Below are 23645 nucleotides of genomic sequence, written 5' to 3'. Positions count from 1 at the left end.
TTTTTTACCATTGGATAATTATTTTTTTTCTGATCATGTTCAATCGTACAAAGTATATATATGAGCAAAACAAAAATTCTCTATGTCTGTATTTCAACAACAGCTACACTAGATTGTGAACCATGTGTGTTCCTTAACTATAAGTGTTTTTTTCCTTCAATGCAATAATGGTTTCCTATGGAAAAGTTCAGGAATGTTGCATTTTTTTATTCAGAAACCATGGCCTGCAGAATCTAACCAGACTATATAGCTATATATATATATATCCCACATTGAAGACTCCAAACCCACAAAGGTCGTTATTTTTTTCAGCCAACAAAACTCCTCTTTTGTCTGTGATACGTACTGATACATTTGTGTATATGTAGTATCTCTCATACATTTCAATACAACAAAGTAAATGTCTGGATGAAAAGATTATCGCTTTAAACATCTCCGAGATGTATATGAATACATCCAATTGTGATTGGTGATAAACGTAGCATACAAGTTAAAAATAACAAGGTTATGCAAGTACATATTCTGTCATTGTTAAAACAGCACAATCCTCCTTAAATAGATTTTATCACTGAAGTATTCTGAGATACAGCATACAGACTGCTGGGACTATATCTAAACAATGCTTACTTTTACACATTCCCCTCAAAACATGGCCTTTATATGTCAATCATACTTCTTAACCAAATACTTCTGTAACATTCTATCTATCCTCAAATCACAGCAGCATGTTGTCAAATCGTGTAACCAGTTTCTGTATGAAGACTTGTAAACAAGAGGCCCAATGGGCCTGCATCACTCACCTGATATATATATGACAGATAGAAATAGTCTTAATTTTGTTATGTAAATAAGTATAACATATATATAAATAACAGGATAAGGCTGTCCACTGTATAGGTAAAGGTGCCATGCTGGGCCCATAAACCCCTAACTGAAGGGAAGGGTCTGTCCCCCATGGTGACCATATGGTACAGGAGACATCCTAAGCTAAAGATAGTTTAAGAGGTTGTGTTTGTTTTATATTTAAAACAATAAATAACTTAATAACTATTTTAATGTGGACTATAATATCCATACCATTAGATGCAGTAAGTGGTCTAGAATTTATACATTGTTTTATAATTCAATAGACAACATAGTTTAGAAGCTGGGTAGCTTTTACTGTAATGTACAGTAAATAGAAGTCTGTATTTCTAAGGTAATATTTATACTTGATAATGGTTTTATGTAATTTCTATATCAGTAGAAAATAGAAGAAGTCCTCTTTTAGATACAACTTTTATATTGATTGTAAATTGTGAAGTTTGTTTGCTATGACAAATGAAACCAGTGTAACAAATACAGACTAGTCCTGTCAAGCAATATCCAGAGATCCCTAGGGAGTCTATACTGGGTGTCCTCCGCGAGGGACGAGCTGAAACTATAAGGTAAGGGCTAAGAGCCCATAGAGAGGGTGTTTTGGTCAAAATGATAAATTTTCTAGGTGTTTTGGTCAAAATGATAAATTTTCTAGGTGTTTTGGTCAAAATGATAAATTTTCTAGGTGTTTTGGTCAACATGAAGAAGTCTCTAATTATTTTTAAAAAGTTATCATCCTTGTGACTTTGAATATGGGAGGAGCTCGAGGTTATTTAAATCTTTAGACAAACTTTGTCAGATATCAACTCAGGAATATACCATCCAATTATCATTAGGTCTGTTGGTTGATAAGAGGAAGTTATTTTATTGTACATGTTTGACAACAAATTTAACCCCTGTAACCTTGACTATTATATAAAGGTCAAGGACGTCCCCTCCACCCCCCCAAAACAAGCTCAAACAAATAATTTACATCCTTAATGATATTTTACTAAACTCTTCCTGAAATCAACAAGTGTGACCTGTAGACATTTTTAAAACATTCTGATTCTAGATCCTGCTTACAGAAGATAAAAAACAGGAAGTGTTTTCAAATTATCACAACACGAGCTTCCTTAATGGAATACATACAAATATCTAGTCAGGACCTTCTAACTAATCATTCAATGCGAATTTCAACACTCTCGGGTATGTGTAGTCAATATTACAACACGAGGCTCCTTAATGGTTACTGGTTAACATACAAAATACAATGTAGTGTAGTCAATATCACAACACGAGACTCCTTGATGGTTACTGGTTAACATACAAAATACAATGTAGTGTAGTCAATATCACAACACGAGACTCCTTAATGGTTACTGGTTAACACAAAATACAATGTATGTGTAGTCAATATCACAACACGAGGCTCGATCATTATCCTTAATGGTTACTGGTAAACGTACAAAATACAATGTATGTGTAGTCAATATTACAACACCAGGCTCCTTAATGGTTACTGGTTAACATACAAAATACAATGTATGTGTAGTCAATATCACAACACAAGCTTCCTTAATGGTTACTGGTTAACGTACAAAATACAATGTAGTGTAGTCAATATTACAACACGAGCCTCCTTAACGGTTACTGGTTAACATACAAAATACAATGTATGTGTAGTCAATATTACAACACGAGGCTCCTTAATGGTTACTGGTTAACGTACAAAATACAATGTATGTGTAGTCAATATTACAACACAAGCTTCCTTAATGGTTACTGGTTAACATACAAAATACAATGTATGTGTAGTCAATATTACAACACGAGCCTCCTTAATGGTTACTGGTTAACATACAAAATACAATGTATGTGTAGTCAATATTACAACACGAGCCTCCTTAATGGTTACTGGTTAACATACAAAATACAATGTATGTGTAGTCAATATTACAACACGAGCCTCCTTAATGGTTACTGGTTAACATACAAAATACAATGTATGTGTAGTCAATATTACAACACGAGCCTCCTTAATGGTTACTGGTTAACATACAAAATACAATGTATGTGTAGTCAATATTACAACACGAGGCTCCTTAATGGTTACTGGTTAACGTACAAAATACAATGCAGTGTAGTCAATATTAAAACACAAGGCTCCTTAATGGTTACTGGTTAACATACAAAATACAATGTATGTGTAGTCAATATCACAACACAAGCTTTCTTAATGGTTACTGGTTAACACAAAATACAATGTATGTGTAGTCAATATCACAACACAAGCTTTCTTAATGGTTACTGGTTAACACAAAATACAATGTATAGTGCAGAAATGAAATGTAGAATTATCTTATTACAATTTCACACTAATTTTGTACTTAAAGTCTTTAAGGCCAAATTTGAAAGAAAGGGATGTTAATTATAATGTCTTATATTTTGTTCATTAACATTAAATGCACAAATTTCTATCTCACAATATCTCTTTAGAACTCTTTTCCACATAATGACATCATGTGACACAGACGGCCAACCAATGGACATATACAGGTTTGTATCATACAGCATCATTATGGGGAAACGAATATAGTCTTAATTACTTAATTATAAACAGACAAAAAAATAATTAAATGACCTTGAAAGTGTCAAACCATCATATTTATATGTCGCATTCAAAGCTTTGAGCTATATACATGTATATACTTAAGATATTAACAGAAATATGTTTTAAGCATCAAACAATTTTCACTTAAAGACAATTCAAAATGACTTACAAATCCGCTGACACTTTGATGAAGCAGTCGTAAAACATGGCTGAAGACAATTAATGTAAACATCCAAGTCTCTAACCAGACTATGATGGACTGATGGGGCCAGTATTTATACACATAAATGTGTAACACATGTGTTTTACAACCTGTGCCTCCTCAGACCCCTATTGTACACATAAACTACTACACAGTTCATTAAACCACAAAACTAGGTCAATGTTCGTCTAACAACTAATAAACTAGCTACAATACACAATACAAACCTCTCCATTTAATACACAGATTAAATTTTCTCACATGAAACATTTTATTTTTGAGTATTTGCAGAATGTAACAATTTTTAACCTGTAATATTTGGCTATGTTCAGTTCTAGAGGAGATATTCCAGTATCGAAGTCTGAGAGCATTCCCTAATGAGGTCCAGATGAATTGCATTATATGATTAGTATTTCATTGGTTGGAGTAAATTGAACTATTCCTGCTTTACGTGTATATACATGGGATAACAAAGATACATACAACCTCTCTAATTTGTTAATAGCATCTCAAGACTGTGCAGGGTGTTCGAGCTTCATAACAGAACAAGATTGGTATTCAATGAATTCTTTTTTTTTTTCGCAGGGGGTGGGGGAGAAGGGGTGTCAGGGCCATGCAATCTTCTTTATAATCCTTTTTAGAATCAAACTATCCAAATGTTCATACCATACACAATAGGAACACAAAGTGAGTAGAAATCAGTCATGCTTTTATTCCAAACCAAACCATAAGTATCATGAATGTGACATAATAAAAACATCCAAATATTGATCTACCTTGAGCTCTGCGTAGAAAATCATCCAAGCGTAAAGCTATGTCACCTGTACAACAAGAGGCCCAATGGGCCTGTATCACTCACCTGGCTCTACAGCAACTTTTGATTATTGAGAAGAAGTTGTTTGAAGATAATAGCCTATTTGACCCATGTGACATTGAATGAAGGTCAAGGTAATTTATTTGAACAAACTTTGTTGCCCTTCACCCCAGCATACTACAGGCCCAATATCAAGTCCCTGGGCCTCTTGGTTATTGAGAAGAAGTTGTTTGAATGAAAAAGTTGATGCCTGACGGACGGACAGACGGGCTGTAGATTTATATAGAGGGACTATAGATTTATATAGAGGGACTATATATTTATATAGAGGGCATAATAGATTGATATAGAGGGACTATATATTTATATAGAGGGCTATAGATTTATAAAGAGGGACTATAGATTTATATAGAAGGCATAATAGATTTATATAGAGGGACTATAGATTTATATAGAGGGCTATAGATTTATAAAGAGGGACTATAGATTTATATCGAGGGACTATAGATTTATATAGAGGGACTATAGATTGATATAGAGGGACTACAGATTTACATAGAGGGACTATAGATTTATATCGAGGGACTATAGATTTATATAGAGGGACTATAGATTGATATAGAGGGACTACAGATTTACATAGAGGGACTATAGATTTATATAGAGGGACTATATAAATTTATATAGAGGGCTATAGATTTATATCGAGGGACTATAGATTTATATCGAGGGCATTATAGATTTATATAGGGGGACTATAGATTTATATAGAGGGACTATACAGATTTATATAGAGGGACTATAGATTTATATAGAGGGACTATAGATTTATATAGAGGGACTATAGATTTATATAGAGGGACTATACAGATTTATATAGAGGGACTATATATTTATATAGAGGGACCATAGATTTATATAGAGGGACTATAGATTTATATAGAGGGACTATATATTTATATAGAGGGACTATAGATTTATATAGAGGGACTATAGATTTATATAGAGGGACTATAGATTTATATCGAGGGACTATAGATTTATATAGAGGGACTATAGATTTATATTGAGGGACTATAGATTTATATTGAGGGCTATAGATTTATATAGAGGGCTATAGATTTATATAGAGGGACTATAGATTTATATAGAGGGACTATATATTTATATAGAGGGACTATATATTTATATAGAGGGACTATATATTTATATAGAGGGACTATAGATTTATATAGAGGGACTATAGATTTATATAGAGGTACTATACAGATTTATATAGAGGGACTATATATTTATATAGAGGGACCATAGATTTATATAGAGGGACTACAGATTTATATAGAGGACTATAGATTTATATAGAGGGACTATAGATTTAAATAGAGGGCTATAGATTTATATAGAGGGACAATAGATTTATATAGAGGGACTATAGATTTATATAGAGGGACTATAGATTGATATCGAGGGACTATAGATTTATATAGAGGGACTATAGATTGATATCGAGGGCTATAGATTTATATAGAGGGACTATAGATTTATATAGAGGGACTATGGATTTATATAGAGGGACTAGATTTATATAGAGGGACAATATATTTATATAGAGGGACTATAGATTTATATAGAGGGACTATAGATTGATATCGAGGGACTATAGATTTATATAGAGGGACTATATATAGGGACTATATATTTATATAGAGGGACTATATAGATTTATATCGAGGGACTATAGATTTATATAGAGGGACTATAGATTTATATAGAGGGATCATAAATTTATATAGAGGGACTATATAGATGTGAAATTCTGAAGGACAAACTCCAGAATATATACCACATAGCTACATGTGTTTGTGATTATTGAATTATCTAATCCGTGTTTGGTAATTCCCATTTTTCTGAGGTCAATTTTTCTGTCTGGTACAGTATGTAAAATACAAAAACAAAACCCAGTATATACTATATATGTATATCTCAGTAAGTTTTACCTCTACAGCCTAAAGCTATAAGCACAAATCAGTGATGTTATCGACGTCGTTGTTCAGCAAGTCTTACCTCTTTGACCTAAATCTAAGCCCAAATCAGCGATGATGATGTCGTATGTTGCTCAACAGGTTTACCTCCACGACATATATCTATCCCAATTAAACCAGTGATGATGTTGAAGGTATATATATGAGTGTTGCTAAATTAACATGCTTTATTTTTAGTGAGTTGACCTTTGACATTTGAAGTTTGTGCTGATATATACATGTAGCTGCCATGTAAAATTAATATATTGACCTTTGACCTTATTCACATGTAATATATAATTCCTCTGCTCACTCTAGGCGTAAAAATCCTTTAGCAAAAGTTGCTAAAATACCTTTTTTCTCTTTAGCAAATAAGAAATGGTTTTAGCAAGACAATGTTATTGCTTAGAATTTAATAACTAAATATAGCACACACATATTTGTTTGATATATATATTAATACAATGTGTTAAACTATTTTATTAGTAAAGGCAGGCATCAAAAGTGTTCATTATTTAAGAATTTATAAATTACAAAATACTGCCAAATATCATTTATTACCTCAGTGTAAACAAAAAATATTCAACAAACTAAAAAGCATTGTATTACACCAAAACAGTTGTGTTTTAGCTGCTATTATTTTCATATTGAAAAAGAACACACTTGAGATTATACTGAAATAATGTTATTGTAAACTTGATTTTCAAACCACAACTTATGTTTTAATCTTATCGTTCCCGGGACTTTTTTTTATTTTTTTTTTATTTTTTTTTTTTTGCGAAAATTGAATTGACTGTTCCTATTCCTTTAGATCATATTGGTGATAATTATAAGTTATTGGATTTGGAGAATATCTGCTGCATAACCTATTCACAGCATTTCCAAACAGATGCATCATACATAAATCACCCTGAACAAATAATTTTGCAGCCCTGTCACAACGTGGAGTTTACCGTGAATTGTACCTTATGTAATATGTTCGTGATACAAGACATTGAATGATACATACTTGTTAAATACTAAATAATATTGTACATACAATTAATGAAAGTTGAAATAACATTGAACAGACAATTGTCATTTTGTTTTTAGAGCAACGTAAGCTTGCGGCACAGGCAGAACATTCGTCTGCCATAGGGTCACAGCTGCCATGTTTTTGCCCAAGTTATCTAAACGCTTTACAAAGCATTGCCCATCAAACAAACGCTCAAATGGTTCAGATTTATTTAAGTACTTATGTTTCCGTAACATACATGACATGTGCTAATCATGTAGTTCGATCACAGGATAAGTTAGATGCAATGACATCGTAATTAGTGAAAACGTAAGTGGTTGAATTATAGATTGAAGACAGAGGGATATTTATGCAGTCTATATATATTATGTCTTACGTTAAAAACAGTTTCGCAAAAGTTGCGAAAATCCTTAATTATATTTTCGCAATTAGTGATTACATTTCGCGAAATGCGCAAAATGCGATCGATAGCATGAGCACAGAATTCCATAAGGAATCAGAATGTATTTCCAAACAAGACGGGCAAAACCACATCTGATGAACTATTTGTAAGGTATGTATAATTGATATACTGTTACAAAAAGCTAAAGGTATTATTTTAATGTCCTAATTTTTGTTTTGCTGCAAATTAAAAAGACCAATATTTTTAAAATGACATTACAATACTTATGATTACATATTATGTGTCATAAATTCAAGGTCACACTGAACTCAAATGACCTAAATTGTATATAATTTAATTTCTAGGTAACACTGTCCTCAAATGACCTAAATTGTATATAATTTAATTTCTAGGTCACACTGTCCTCAAATGACCTAAATTGTATATAATTTAATTTCTAGGTCACACTGTCCTCAAATGACCTAAATTGTATATAATTTAATTTCTAGGTCACACTGTCCTCAAATGACCTAAATTGTATATGATTTAAATTAGTTTTAATGACTGTAGCCAGAGACTGTATTACTATAATATAACAAACATTACGTGCATCCCCATGCCCGTCAATGAGACACTTTGACTTCTCCTACAGCGATAATATTTCATGCAGGAGTACAAACTATTGTAACCCTGCACAGTCCTGCAGCAGGTTATATATATATAGGAAAATGGCTAAACTGGAATTGAAAACCTGGACCTACAATGGAGGTTACAAACGTGTCCTAATAATGGAATTCACCAAAATGTACTAACTAATGAATCCATGAGCGTACGTGTTAGGTAGCAGATAAAATTCTGTCAATTTAAGATAAATTCAAGTCCCATAAATAACTAGAAGTAGCCTGTCATTTCTTTTTTAATTTCACCACCTGGAGACAGGTACTCCATCAAGCGAAGGTAATGTTGAACAGATCTGTATAGTGTTACAAATTTGACATTTCCAGTCAACCATAGGTCAATAAAAACATGTAAATGTGTGTACATGTCAATACAATGATTGTGGAGTTCACTGATCATCATACTGGACAATTGACACAAGCGAGTGTGGTATATCTTGTCAAGGTGTATGATATTTTACAGGTGTGATTTCGGCTATGGTCACACTCAGTCATGTTAAACATATGTCCAATGTCACATAAATCTCACCGTCTACACCCAGGTCCACCTGATCCATCATTAACTATATAGATATATCGTTTTCAGATATAGGGAAATTTCAAGGTAAAGCACACTGGTGACATATTCGGGGGTCAAAGGTCATATAATGTCTTCAGATCCCTTAGGTAAATTGTATTTGCATATTTCATATACAAACGTACATTTTTATGTATACTGGTATATTTATGTTCTTTCTTTATTATGACAGTAAAACATATCAGCAACGCTTGCATGCATTTTTTTGTTTTGCAATGAATAGATTTTACATTGAAACTGTCCCCATAGACTTTCAAAGCATAAAAATTCAAACTATACAAAGAACACAATCTTATCAACAAGTAACCAGTAAAGTTGAACGTATACCACACACTATTATAAAACACCACACATCCTTGGCGTGTGTGCATGTTTAACTTACATTCTATTGAAATTTTTTCACATATTACAGATAAACATGTATATATATAAGATATAAATCACTCAAGAGTACGTAACACCATATTAATATTAGAAAAGAGATGAAATTTAAAACTCCCTTCTCCATAGAAATGATCCACAATAGATACATGGTCGGTTGAGAACTAGTCTATGTAGTAATGAATTAAAGAGTAAAACAAGGCTATGACATGCTGTTGACTACACATATCGGCAGGAGAGGGGCTCACAAGGGAGACAACTCAGCCTGCAGGAAGACTAGGTCATCAAATTACAAACACAGATAAAAGTGATATCACTTTACATTGCCAGTGTGTGTTTACACAATGTAGTTTATTAAATTATAATTATACTGTTGTAACTAGATGTTAGATAAACCACTTCATTAAAGAGATAAAATGACAAGAGTTTTACCCGACTACAACACTCACTGTCAGTTAAGTAATTATTTTTATCATACACTGTACATGTAATATATAAGGTGATATGCTATAAAGTCATTTCAAACCGGTCTTACATGTTTGAGTGAGTCAAGGCTAGCGGAATGTATTAGCAGTGATTACACAATAACATTGGTCTGTGATGTAAGATTTCAGTGGGGCAACACTATAAAATATATGATGTAAGATTTCAGTGGGGCAACACTATAAAATATATGATGTAAGATTTCAGTGGGGCAACACTATAAAATATATGATGTAACATTTTAATGAGACAACACTTTAAAATATGTGATATAACATTTCTTTGACACAACACTATATAATCTGTTACATAACATTTCAGTTAGACAACACTACAAAATCTGTGATGTAACATTTCAGTCAGACAACACTACAAAATCTGTGATCTAACACTGTCATTTAGTTCCTGCCAGCAAAAACAGTTACAGTAAAATTCTCTTAAGACAAACAGACTAAATACTAATTTCAGCTATGATTACATGTAAATAAAAATCCCTGAATTTGCCTCAACCTTATGGATTTTAAGACCTATAACGAATGCTGGCAGATATATCTAACTATCTCCAATTGTCCCGTGGAATTTATCATATACAAGTTAAGTGATTTCTACACAATTCTTATAAATGATAACAACACTATTGTATATATGAAAGTTATCAAAGTCATTTCGGAGGATCTGGCTCATTTGAAACCCTTGAACTTCATTTCTTTATAAAGAGCATTATAACAGTTATTTAACATGATGGACGGCTTTGTAGGCTAAAGTATATCATTTATATTTAATAGCAAGTACATGTAGCATGAAAGAAGTCAAGTAGATCCTGTATGAAAATCGTCAAGAGGAGCCTTGCTCCAGGCCCCTATATTATAACCCTACTTCAGTCTGAATCACTTCCGATACCGCTTCAGAGCATCGTCTTAAATCTCTAAGGCTAACATTTAATATGTATCTGCATAACTCAGCAGTTTTTGTAATTTACAATTAAGATATCACAATCCATGTTGAGTTGTTATTTTTTTTTGGGTGGGGGGTGGGGGGGAATAACGTTAGGTGTTTTTTTTTATCTAAATCTGTGATAACTAATATCATACATATGTAAGTAATTAACAACAACAAACATTCTTTGGAATACCAGTATCATCAGTATAATATTGGAAATTGAAATAAACAATAACTTGAGAACTTTGATTATATATAGCCTTTTAGCTATCTGCATGCAGACTCAGTATCTGTGATTAATAATTAGTGACAACCCATTAAAGGGTCTAGTAAAACAATTTAAATTTAAGAACATAAACTTTGACTTTCATTCATGTTTCAAATAAATCCTCCAGGAGAGTGATTCAAAAATAAGAATTCTATCAATACGCCTACGATAAGACGATAATGAACCCTTTATCTGTTTAACACAATAAGACAATGATAATGAGCCCTTTATCTGTTTAACACAATAAGACAATGATAATGAACCCTTTATCTGTTTAACACCATAAGACAATGATAATGAACCCTTTATCTGTTTAACACAATAAGACAATGATAATGAACTCTTTATCTGTTTAACACAATAAGACAATGATAATGAACCCTTTATCTGTTTAACACCATAAGACAATGATAATGAACCCTTTATCTGTTTATCACCTTAAGACAATAATAATGAACCCTTTATCTGTTTAACACAATAAGACAATGATAATGAACCCACTATCTATTTAACACCTTAAGACAATGATAATGAACCCTTTATCTATTTAACACAATATGACAATGATAATGAACCCTTTATCTGTTTAACACAATAAGACAATGATAATGAACCCTTTATCTGTTTATCACCATAAGACAATGATAATGAACCCTTTATCTGTTTAACACCATAAGACAATGATAATGAACCCTTTATCTGTTTGACACCATAAGACAATGATAATGAACCCTTTATCTGTTTACCACCATAAGACAATGATAATGAACCCTTTATCTGTTTATCACCATAAGACAATGATAATGAACCCTTTATCTGTTTATCACCATAAGACAATGATAATGAACCCTTTATCTGTTTGACACCATAAGACAATGATAATGAACCATTTATCTGTTTATCACCATAAGACAATGATAATGAACCCTTTATCTGTTTAACACCATAAGACAATGATAATGAACCCTTTATCTGTTTAATAAATCATTGTTAAGACAGGATTTTTAAACAGGAACAAAAAACATGAATCATGAAGTGGTTCTCAAGTTTAAATATTTCCTTACACTGTGAACACTTCCTCATAATTCCCTTTACTCTCTGACGGACATATCGAATTCATACTGATCATGACACTACATGTGTAAAGATGAAACTTTCCCGATACCTAGCTGTACAAACTTCCGTCACAAAGCTTCTGTATACTTATCTACATTGAGGTGCGCATGCGGTGTTATTGTACTTTATACATGTCACAATGTTCAGTACATATTCGCAAATACATGTACTAGATGTCTCCAATTTATTTTATTCTTATAGCCAGTACACATCAGAGTCAGATAAAAGTTTGGCCACTTAGATAAGAGCGTCTCCAGGACTTTATTTCACTCAAGAATATCGATCTAACATCGTAAAAGGAAGTATACCATGTGATATCAATGTCAGGGGAAATCTGTTGACCAATGATAATATTTGGGGCCAGTTTTGCTTTAATTGCAGTCTTTATATAGCACAAAAATACATGCCCAACAAATAGTTATCTATACACTGAAATATACAGTAGCGTTTACTGCAACTGGGTCTGTCAACCGGGAAATATTAGCCCCACAAAATTTAACAACTATACAGTACAATAACACTATAGGTATAATCACCCCCGACCTTATACAGGCCAGGTATAATCACCCCCGACCTTATACAGGACAGGTATGATCACCCCCGACCTTATACAGGACAGGTATAATCACCCCCGACCTTATACAGGACAGGTATAATCACCCCCGACCTTATACAGGACAGGTATGATCACCCCCGACCTTATACAGGACAGGTATAATCACCCCCGACCTTATACAGGACAGGTATGATCTTCCATGACCTTATACAGGACAGGTATAATCACCCCCGACCTTATACAGGACAGGTATAATCACCCCCGACCTTATACAGGACAGGTATGATCACCCCCAACCTTATACAGGACAGGTATGATCACCCCCGAACTTATACAGGACAGGTATAATCACCCCCGACCTGATACAGGACAGGTATAATGACCCATGACCTTATACAGGACAGGTATAATGACCCCCGACCTTATACAGGACAGGTATAATCACCCCGACCTTATACAGGACAGGTATGATCACCCATGACCTTATACAGGACAGGTATGATCACCCCCGACCTTATACAGGACAGGTATGATCACCCCCGACCTTATACAGGACAGGTATAATCACCCCCGACCTTATACAGGACAGGTATAATCACCCCGACCTTATACAGGACAGGTATGATCACCCATGACCTTATACAGGACAGGTATGATCACCCCCGACCTTATACAGGACAGGTATGATCACCCCCGACCTTATACAGGACAGGTATAATCACCCCCGACCTTATACAGGACAGGTATAATCACCCCGACCTTATACAGGACAGGTATGATCACCCCCGACCTTATACAGGACAGGTATAATCACCCCCGACCTTATACAGGACAGGTATGATCACCCCCGACCTTATACAGGACAGGTATGATCACCCCCGACCTTATACAGGACAGGTATGATCACCCCCGACCTTATACAGGACAGGTATGATCACCCCCGACCTTATACAGGACAGGTATGATCACCCCCGACCTTATACAGGACAGGTATGATCACCCATGACCTTATACAGGACAGGTATAATCACCCTCGACCTTATACAGGACAGGTATGATCACCCATGACCTTATACAGGACAGGTATGATCACCCATGACCTTATACAGGACAGGTATGATCAACCCTGACCTTATACAGGACAGGTATGATCACCCCCGACCTTATACAGGACAGGTATAATCACCCCCGACCTTATACAGGACAGGTATAATCACCCCCGACAGGTATCAACTTTATCTCATTCTGTATACCCAATTATGTAAAGACATATCAACGCAAACATTTCATTGGCCGGAAGTGCCAGTGGGGCGTCAGTTTTTGATTCTGGATTATTGACCTTTTACAATAGGTAGTAAAATTTGTGGATAGTTCACCGCTGACAATGACTGGTGTATATGACGTGCCTAACCAGTGAAACTTGATCGGCCCAGTCCTAAAAATCATATATATCTGAAGTATTATGGTTACATGACCATGGTTATATATACAATGTATATATGTATCATTTGTGTTAAAGTCTGATTGCAGTCCATCATCCTGGTCCGACTTTCAGTCTACAACATTATACTGTCAGTGTGATTGTAATATATACTGAGGTTCACATGCAGGTAGACTCATCAACTCTCTATCATAAACCAAGTTGTACCAGACCTCTAAAAAAGGTTTTAGAATAGAATATGATATTGTTTATTTCAGCACATGTAGAACTTCATAATATTACTGATTTTTAGCAGCACGTTTACATTTGAACCTTCCCTGAAAACTACTTGGCCATAAAGGTCATCTGTCTATAAAGGTCATCTGTATATTAAGGTCACCTGCCTGTAAATGGTCACCTGTATATCAAGGTCACCTGTATATCAAGGTCATCTGCCTGTAAAGACCTGTTATCTTCCCTTCCTTGAACGGTACACCAATATTTTCTGCAGCAATTTATCATTGTAAAATAGACATCTTCCATATATATACTGGTATGAAAAATATAATACCATATACATTGCTTTGTAAATTTTGACCCATTATGTCATTAATCATCAATAATGCATATGGAATTAAACTTTTGTAAACAGTAGTAAAGAAATTAAACTTTTGTAAACAATAGTAAAGAAATTAAACTTTTGTAAACAGTAGTAAAGAAATTAAACTTTTGTAAACAGTAGTAAAGAAATTAAACTTTTGTAAACAATAGTAATGAAATTAAACTTTTGTAAACAATAGGAAAGAAATTAAACTTTTGTAAACAATAGTAAAGAAATTAAACTTTTGTAAACAGTAGAAAAGAAATTAAACTTTTGTAAACAGTAGTAAAGAAATTAAACTTTTTGTAAGTATTACTAACAAAATTCAGCCTTTGTAAAGAAAGGTTATCAACTAAATGTCAGTTAATATAACTTGTAAGACATCTTAGTATCACATACGTTTGTTATGTATGATGAGAAAAAGTTATCCTTCAAGGACTCGTAAAGTGATGAGTAATGAGAAAGGAAGTCTCACCCTTTACTACAGGAAACCCACACCCTTCGTCAGCTGGTCAGTGTATACCATGTCCCAGGGTAAAAACAATCTTAAACAGATCATATTGACACTCTGAAATATCAAATTTCTGTAAAACAACTTACATTTTTTACATTTTTGTCGCAGATATAAACTTGTGATCTCAAAAGTTTTAAAGTGGACAAGGGCTGTAACTAAATATACCACAACTTTATGTAACATCATTTTTTTTGTTTATGTCTGTCGGTTTGATACGTGTCTCATGTCACCTAGCTTTACATATATATAATATATGACTGAGCTCATCTGTCTGGGTGGCTGCAATGCTAGACATACATACAAATGTACTCATTCAACCTAATGAGCACACTGTGTGCTTACTATATCAAAACACAGAAGGGGTACCCTATGTGCTTAATAAAACCATTTACAGAGAAAAATTCTGAGAAATTTTTTTTGCTTCATTTACTCATACATTGGTTAAAGACAGAAAATTATATGTCAGTGAGAGTGTATGATATGTCAGTGAGAGTGTATGATATGTCAGTGAGAGTGTATGATATGTCAGTGAGAGTGTATGATATGTCAGTGAGAGTATATGATATGTCAGTGAGCGTGTATGAACTTTTTATACGTTTGAATTAGAGCACCCTTTTTTTACTGAAAAAGGTATCGGTCTGGTGTGCTTATAGGGACAGGTACATGTACCTGGTGTGCTTATAGGGACAGGTACATGTACCTGGTGTGCTTATAGGGACAGGTACACAGCGTGCTTATAGGGACAGGTACACAGTGTCTTATAGGGACATGTACATGGTGTGCTTATAGGGACAGGTACGCGGTGTCTTATAAGGACAGGTACGCAGTGTACTTACAGGGACAGGTACACAGCATGCTTATAGGGACAGGTATGCAGTGTACTTATAGGGACAGGTACACAGCATGCTTATAGGGACAGGTACGCAGCGTGATTATAGGGACAGGTACGCAGTGTGCTTATAGGGACAGGTACGAGGTGTGTTTATAGGGACAGGTACGCAATATGCTTATAGGGACAGGTACGAGGTGTGTTTATAGGGACAGGTAAGCGGCATGCTTATAGGGACAGGTACGAGGTGTGATTCATAATAGGGAGTCAGGGACAGGTACGAGGTGTGTTTATAGGGATAGGTACGCAGTGTACTTATAGGGACAGGTACGAGGTGTGTTTATAGGGACAGGTAAGCGGCGTGCTTATAGGGACAGGGACGCGGTGTGATTATAGGGACAGGTACGCAGTGTGATTATAGGGACAGGTAGAGGTGTGATTATAGGGACAGGTATACAGTGTGATTATAGGGACAGGTACGAGGTGTGATTATAGGGACAGGTACGCAGTGTGATTATAGGGACAGGTACGCAGTGTGATTATAGGGACAGGGACGCGTTGTGTTTGTAGGGACAGGTATACAGTGTGCTAATAGGGACAGGGACGCGTTGTGATTAAGGGAGAGGGAAGCGGTGTGATTATAGGGACAGGTACGCAGGGTGCTAATAGGGACAGGTATGCGGTGTCTTATAAGGACAGGTACGCAGTGTACTTATAGGGACAGGTACACAGGGTGCTAATAGGGACACTGAGGTATGCGATGTGCTAGTGACAGTGAAGGTCTGATATATGGGCAACACTTCATGTTAGCAGTTCTGAGTGACACCCAACAGAAGTATACTAGTGAGGTATAGTGTCTTTAAAGATTCAATCTGATCATGTTGATGAAAACTAGAAAACTATTTTACACTACTGGGGGAACAGATACTGAATTGTAATGTTTTGTAAAACATGGATATTTCCAATTGTAGTGTTGATATGATGAATTGACAAAGTTATAGTACAGTAGATATTATTGGGGTACTACGTATACATGTACAGTAAGCAGTAGTTAACACTATAAGTGAATTGTCATGTCTAGTCTACCACTAACAAAATCACGGTATCACGGGATCCTGGTAGGATACAACTTCGTTATAAGTATAGCTATAAGTTCAAATGAAAGTAGAATCTTGCATAAAGTTATAAATTTTAGAAATCCAATAACAAGAGACAGGTAAACTTCCAGGCAAGATATGGAAGAAGTCAAATAGGACTAACGATGGACAGGGACTTTAAGGTCTACCGATGGACGAGGTTATCCCAGTGTTGACAAACTGTGATGGCAGGGACTTAGATATTTACACAACCACTATTTACACAGTAGGCTATTGCTTTGTATACAATTGTTTGCTCTGTTCCCGTCTACCACCTCCTGGGTCAAGAGGATCAGATTAAATTCCACATTCCTGGACATATACCTAACAGATCTAGAACTTATACTAAAGAGGACATCTGGGGCAAAGCTTACTATACATGTAGGATATGGGGGTGTCGGTTTTCGTCCAAACACAGCAATTGTTTTTCATAGTCAGAAGATATAACAACCGGATATTTTGAAATGCCTGGATGTGTATTAACACAGGTAACAGGGTCTAGTACACGTTTACCTGTATTTACCTGACAGATACAGGATAATAGGACGTGTAAGTAGGTGTCAGGTTTGTCAGGAAGTACAGTGGATAGTTACGTCAGGAGAACACCATATATATTTAGCCTATAAAGCTGTTTTAGGGGCCATGTAAGGGGTTGGCAATAACAGTTATAAAAAAATATTTTAACCGTAGAGTTTTAATACAACAACATACCAACTCTATTCAGATTTTAGTCAGACTATAGTATAACTACATTTGTACAGCAAACATCTTGAGTTACATACATGCATTGTGATAATTCTTGGTCAATAAATGTTACAAAACAATTAATTTGAATTTTTTGAGAAAGTGGATGGAATTTTCAAACATGATATACTAGCACATTATGAGAAATTGAATGAGATTTTCAGTAAAAACACAAGATAAATCTCACCTCAGATTGATCCCTGAACTTTTATTTAGAATCTACAGAGTCAATTAATGCCATCTTATATAGTGCCATCCCCCAGAAATGTCATAGTTACCCTATACAGAATTGTATCCAGTCACTATATTCCTCAAGTAAATCACATGGGAAGAAATCAGTAATAAGCAAAGGGGGATAAGTATGTACAAATCTTCTGAAAGGGGGATAACTATTTACAAATCTTCTAATAGGGGGGATAACTATCAACAAATCTTATGAAAGGGAGATAACTATCAACAAATATTATGAAAGGGAGATAACTATCTACAAATCTTCTGAAAGGGGAGATAACTATCTACAAATCTTCTGAAAGGGGGGATAACTATCAACAAATATTATGAAAGGGGGGATAACTATCTACAAATCTTCTAAAAGGGGGGATAACTATCTACAAATCTTATGAAAGGGGAGATAACAATCTACAAATCTTATGAAAGGGGGGATAACTATCTACAAATCTTCTGAAAGGGGGGATAACTATCTACAAATCTTCTGAAAGGGGAGATAACTATCTACAAATCTTCTGAAAGGGGGGATAACTATTTACAAATCTTCTGAAAGGGGAGATAACTATCTACAAATCTTCTGAAAGGGGGGATAACTATTTACAAATCTTCTGAAAGGGGGGATAACTATTTACAAATCTTCTGAAAGGGAGATAACTATCTACAAATCTTATGAAAGGGGGGATAACTATCTACAAATCTTATGAAAGGGGGGATAACTATCAACAAATCTTATGAAAGGGAGATAACTATCTACAAATCTTATGAAAGGAGGAGATAACTATCAACAAATATTATGAAAGGGAGATAACTATCAACAAATCTTATGAAAGGAGGAGATAACTATCTACAAATCTTATGAAAGGAGGATAACTATATACAAATCTTCTGAAAGGAGGATAACTATCTACAAATCTTATGAAAGGAGGATAACTATCTACAAATCTTATGAGGGAGGATAACTATCTACAAATCTTCTGAAAGGGAGGATAACTATCTACAAATCTTCTGAAAGGGAGGATAACTATCTACAAATCTTCTGAAAGGGGGGATAACTATCTACAAATCTTATGAAAGGGGGGATAACTATTTACAAATCTTCTGAAAGGGAGATAACTATCAACAAATCTTATGAAAGGGAGATAACTATTTACAAATCTTCTGAAAGGGAGATAACTATCAACAAATCTTATGAAAGGGGGATAACTATTTACAAATCTTCTGAAAGGGAGATAACTATCAACAAATCTTCTGAAAGGGGGGATAACTATGTACATATTTTTTGGACTGGGAGGATAATTAACCACAGGTTTTAAGGGGGAGAAGGGAGGGGGGACATTATTGACAAATATTTTGGCAGCAAGCTCAGTGGGTGGATAAGTAACTACAGATTTTAAGGACTGGAATGGGGGGGGGGGGGGGGGGGGGGGGAAGGAACAAATTTTTGGAAAGAGGCGTTAATTATCTTCAAATTTGCAGACAGGGGGGATAATCATATTTAACTACAGATTTTCAGAACAAGGAGAATAATTATCTACAAATTTTCAGATATAGGTGAGATGATTATTAAAGACAAAAATATACAAAAGGAGAGGAATTATTAAGTTTTAAAGACAGATAGCAACAGCCTAACTTTGTTGATATGAAGCTGTTTTATAAAGCATAGTAATTACACAATATGACAGACTATATAGCTATTGTAAATAATACTTAAACTTAAAATAAAATATATGCATTTTTGACATTTTTGAAACTATATGCTGTGTATATGTCTGATTGAAGTATTTAAGTACAGTATAAGCCTTTCTTTCATTTGACAATAGTTATCCATAACCCTGAGCAAATTCTGTGCATTCTTCTGATAAAAACACATGGTTTCAATGATAGAAGACAAGAAAACAAGTAAAAAAAACCCCAGTTAAATGGGACTTTAACAAGGCAGCTCTATCAGATCTGACTCTGATCTCATGTACAGGTGAAAGGCCCCCTAAAACTATAGCTGCCATGCCCAGTAACGGGGAGGATGGCTTCTGTTTCTTTTGTCTGATTATAAACTTCCTGTGGTGTGGCCAGGCTATGTATGTGTAATGATCACAACCTCGGGCATCTTTAAACAAGATACATGTAATCATTTCGACACATTTTATGTGAAATGCTGTAGATTTTTTTAATGTTTTTTACCCTCATAAAACTCTTTGTAGATGTAATTTTATCATTTATAAGTTTATTTTGATAACAGGATTCAAGCAGAGATCATGTTTTCTCAGCACGACATCCATTCAAGTATACGCTATATTTATAATGGTAATGTGTACATGTATAGAAGTTGGACATGTCATATAGCCAACCAATCAAAATCATTTATGTCTGAATGGGTGGATAAAATTAGAATTCCTGGTTTCTAAGCTAGAATGGCCAATATATCAAATCTGATTCTGTCTCAATGTCATATTAATGGATGTGAACATGAATTCCCAATCAGAATTATAACTTATATCATTTTACAACTGTTACCATAATAACTCTATATACTCACTTTATTTTAATCATTGTTTTCATTCCCCCAAAAAATTAAATAACTAAATGCAACCAACATTTAAGTCATTTATATATACGGTACAATATGGATAAGTTAAGTAATCGTAAAATTTGACATAATTGACCACAATTTACAGGAATATGTATATATTTATATACAGTACATGTATTTAGTTTTAGGCATGTAATTATGATATAATATATAATGGTTAAATCATCTGACTGGATTTCATATTTTCTAAGTTTGAAAGTAAATTACCGGCCTAATACCTAAATAATGTCTTTGTCATACTGCAAAACTTATATTAAATGAAAACTAGTAAAAATTGAATAACTGTCAACACACCAGTTAAACTTGATTGGTATTGACAGGTTGGTGGCTGATTTTCTTTTGTAGAAATGTTGATTATCAGATGTCATATGTCAGACAAACTGGACATATTCCACCATTACAGTGGGATCGGACATGTCACTGATCTATGGATACAAATTTATATTACCTGCGCCTGACTTTATATCATCTGCATGTAACTTTACCCATGAAAAATCAGAATATAGAAAATCTTGTGACGGTCAATAAAATACTTTAGAACTCCTTTTTGCAGTAGGAGGTACAAAAGATTTATTATGGAATATTATGCACAAACGTAGGGAATGTTCATCAGACATGCCTTTTTAGAATAGTTGGGTCACATACTGTATTTGTCATATTATGATAAGACCCAGAGTTCCAACACATAAAAGTGGGAGGGTATCGTACAGGACAACATTTTTTTTTTATTGGAGTGTAATAAATACTTATTTATTATAATCACCAGTTATTGACTTATTTATACAACATCAAGACTTGTTCAAGATCACAAATTAAACAAGATAAATTAAAAGTGTGTGGCTATTTGAACTTATTTGGTAAGACATATATTTGGAAAGGAAGAACATCACATACTGATGTGGACATAATTTGAATTATTTGCCGATTTTAAAACGACCTTTGTTGACCAGCCAGCTGATGATAGATTTTATATGCCATACATACAAGTAGTGAATTTCATCCCAATTACGATGAATTGCAATTTATCGACGTTGATTCAGGTCCCAGACTCAGGGCTGCACCCTGATTGGAAGTTTGAGGGAGACAAAGCCTCCTGTGTTGAAAATGACTTTAAGATTTTCAGCACCAATTGATATTTTTTAAACAAAACCAACAAAACTGAAATGTCATAAAGGAATTTCTTTTGAAATAGGGGAAATTCATCGTGGAAAAGTATGAATTAGGTAAAGTTGGAGGAGTTTATAAGATTCAGGGAGGAACACATTCTGTGAGAAGATAATTTTAGCAGCTACAGTGTATAGTAAACTACAGAATTATCATAGTAAAACAGCCCTTATTTATGATTTATCCCGAAAAATATATTTCAATAAACTTTAGTTACTTATAATCGGTTGGCACTTACCAATAATCATCAATCATTGATCATGAAATTTCAATATTATCCCTACACTCTAAGAAGAAGGTTTCGATCCATTAATGTCTGTATGTTGTAACTTGTAAAATTTGCTGGTAAAAAGTGTTTGTGTAGGTTAGGTATTTGTATGTATCATAGTACAAAAATGACCATTTTTCACCACGAGGATTGTGGGGTGTGTGTGTTTCTTGTGTGGGGTGTGTCCGTCAGGATGTGGCTACACAGTTATTGGTTTGGGGAATTAGCATTGGTAGAATAAGCCACACCCTGATGAAACCCCTTTTAAATAAACCTCGTGGTGAACTGTAATTTCCTTTGAAACAATATGGAGACAGTCTCTTCTTCTTAGATATTTATTTTTACTCACTGGAATCAATATTTCACTAAGGTTCAACCAATACAGAAGTTCTTTATAACTTGTCCACTCTGGTGCTGACCCCTACTTCAAAGTTGGTCAGAGTCTACGGGTCCTTGTAAAAGGCCAGCACCCTCACACTCACTTGGGTCCTAATCTAGCTCTCTCCTTCTGCACTCTTACTCCCTCTCTCTCTAAAAACTATTTATGTATACATTTTACAAAACAGTCAAAACTATAACATTCAATTTCATTGGTTAATAAAATAGTAAGAGGTGGAGTTTAATTATTAGATGGTGCCTATAGTAATTAAGATATGTTGACACCAGTTACCGAACAGCTATGGTCAGTAGTAAATCATACAAAGTCCTATTCTGTCTCAAAGTGTTTATCCTACAATTACTTTAATTGAGCCTGTTGAGTGACCACCTGTCAGCTGGAGGGTTCACAGGTAGATATGTGTCAACTCAATTAAGGCTAATCCAGTTTACCTGGCTGAGTAATAAAAACATCAAAGCATCTAAAATACAATAAGATTCTAATAAAACTGACTGCCAAGCTAATTCAAATGTCTAGTAATGAAATATAAACAATATAAATTCCATAGTCTCATGTTGAAATATTCCTACAATTTACCTATACTTGAAATATCACTAATTATTAAAATGACCATTTTTGTACTATGATACATATGTAAACAATCTTGATTGTGAAAATATACATGCTTATATCAATGTGTGTGAGGGTGTGTGGTGTGTGAGGGTGTTTTGTGGGGGGTGGGGGGGGGGGGGGGGGGGGGGGGGGGGGTGGGGGGGGGGGGGGGGGGGGGGGGGGTGGGGTGGGGGGGGTGGGGGGGGGGGGGGGGGGGGGGTGCGTGTTCGAATATACATGCTATACATGCTTTTTGAAATATATATATAGGGGTACATGCATGG

General features: G+C 34.6%; 1 protein-coding gene across 7 annotated transcripts in view; it reads right to left on the bottom strand.

Moving 5' to 3' along the window:
* LOC117345258 overlaps nt 1–23645 on the bottom strand; it is a 125289-nt gene that overhangs the window by 97974 nt on the left and 3670 nt on the right. Inside the window, exon 1 of one of the 7 annotated variants that reach the window (XM_033908294.1) lies at nt 3621–3750. The exons of the other annotated variants lie outside the window; for them this stretch is intronic. The gene's annotated coding sequence lies outside the window, so the exon portion shown is untranslated. Of the gene's footprint in view, nt 1–3620; nt 3751–23645 lie in introns of those variants that run through there. 7 annotated transcript variants of the gene reach the window in all.

The sequence above is a fragment of the Pecten maximus genome, chromosome 16 (assembly GCF_902652985.1).
Source record: "Pecten maximus chromosome 16, xPecMax1.1, whole genome shotgun sequence".
Lineage (NCBI taxonomy): Eukaryota > Metazoa > Mollusca > Bivalvia > Pectinida > Pectinidae > Pecten > Pecten maximus.
This window is presented reverse-complemented; position numbering and strand designations above follow the sequence as displayed.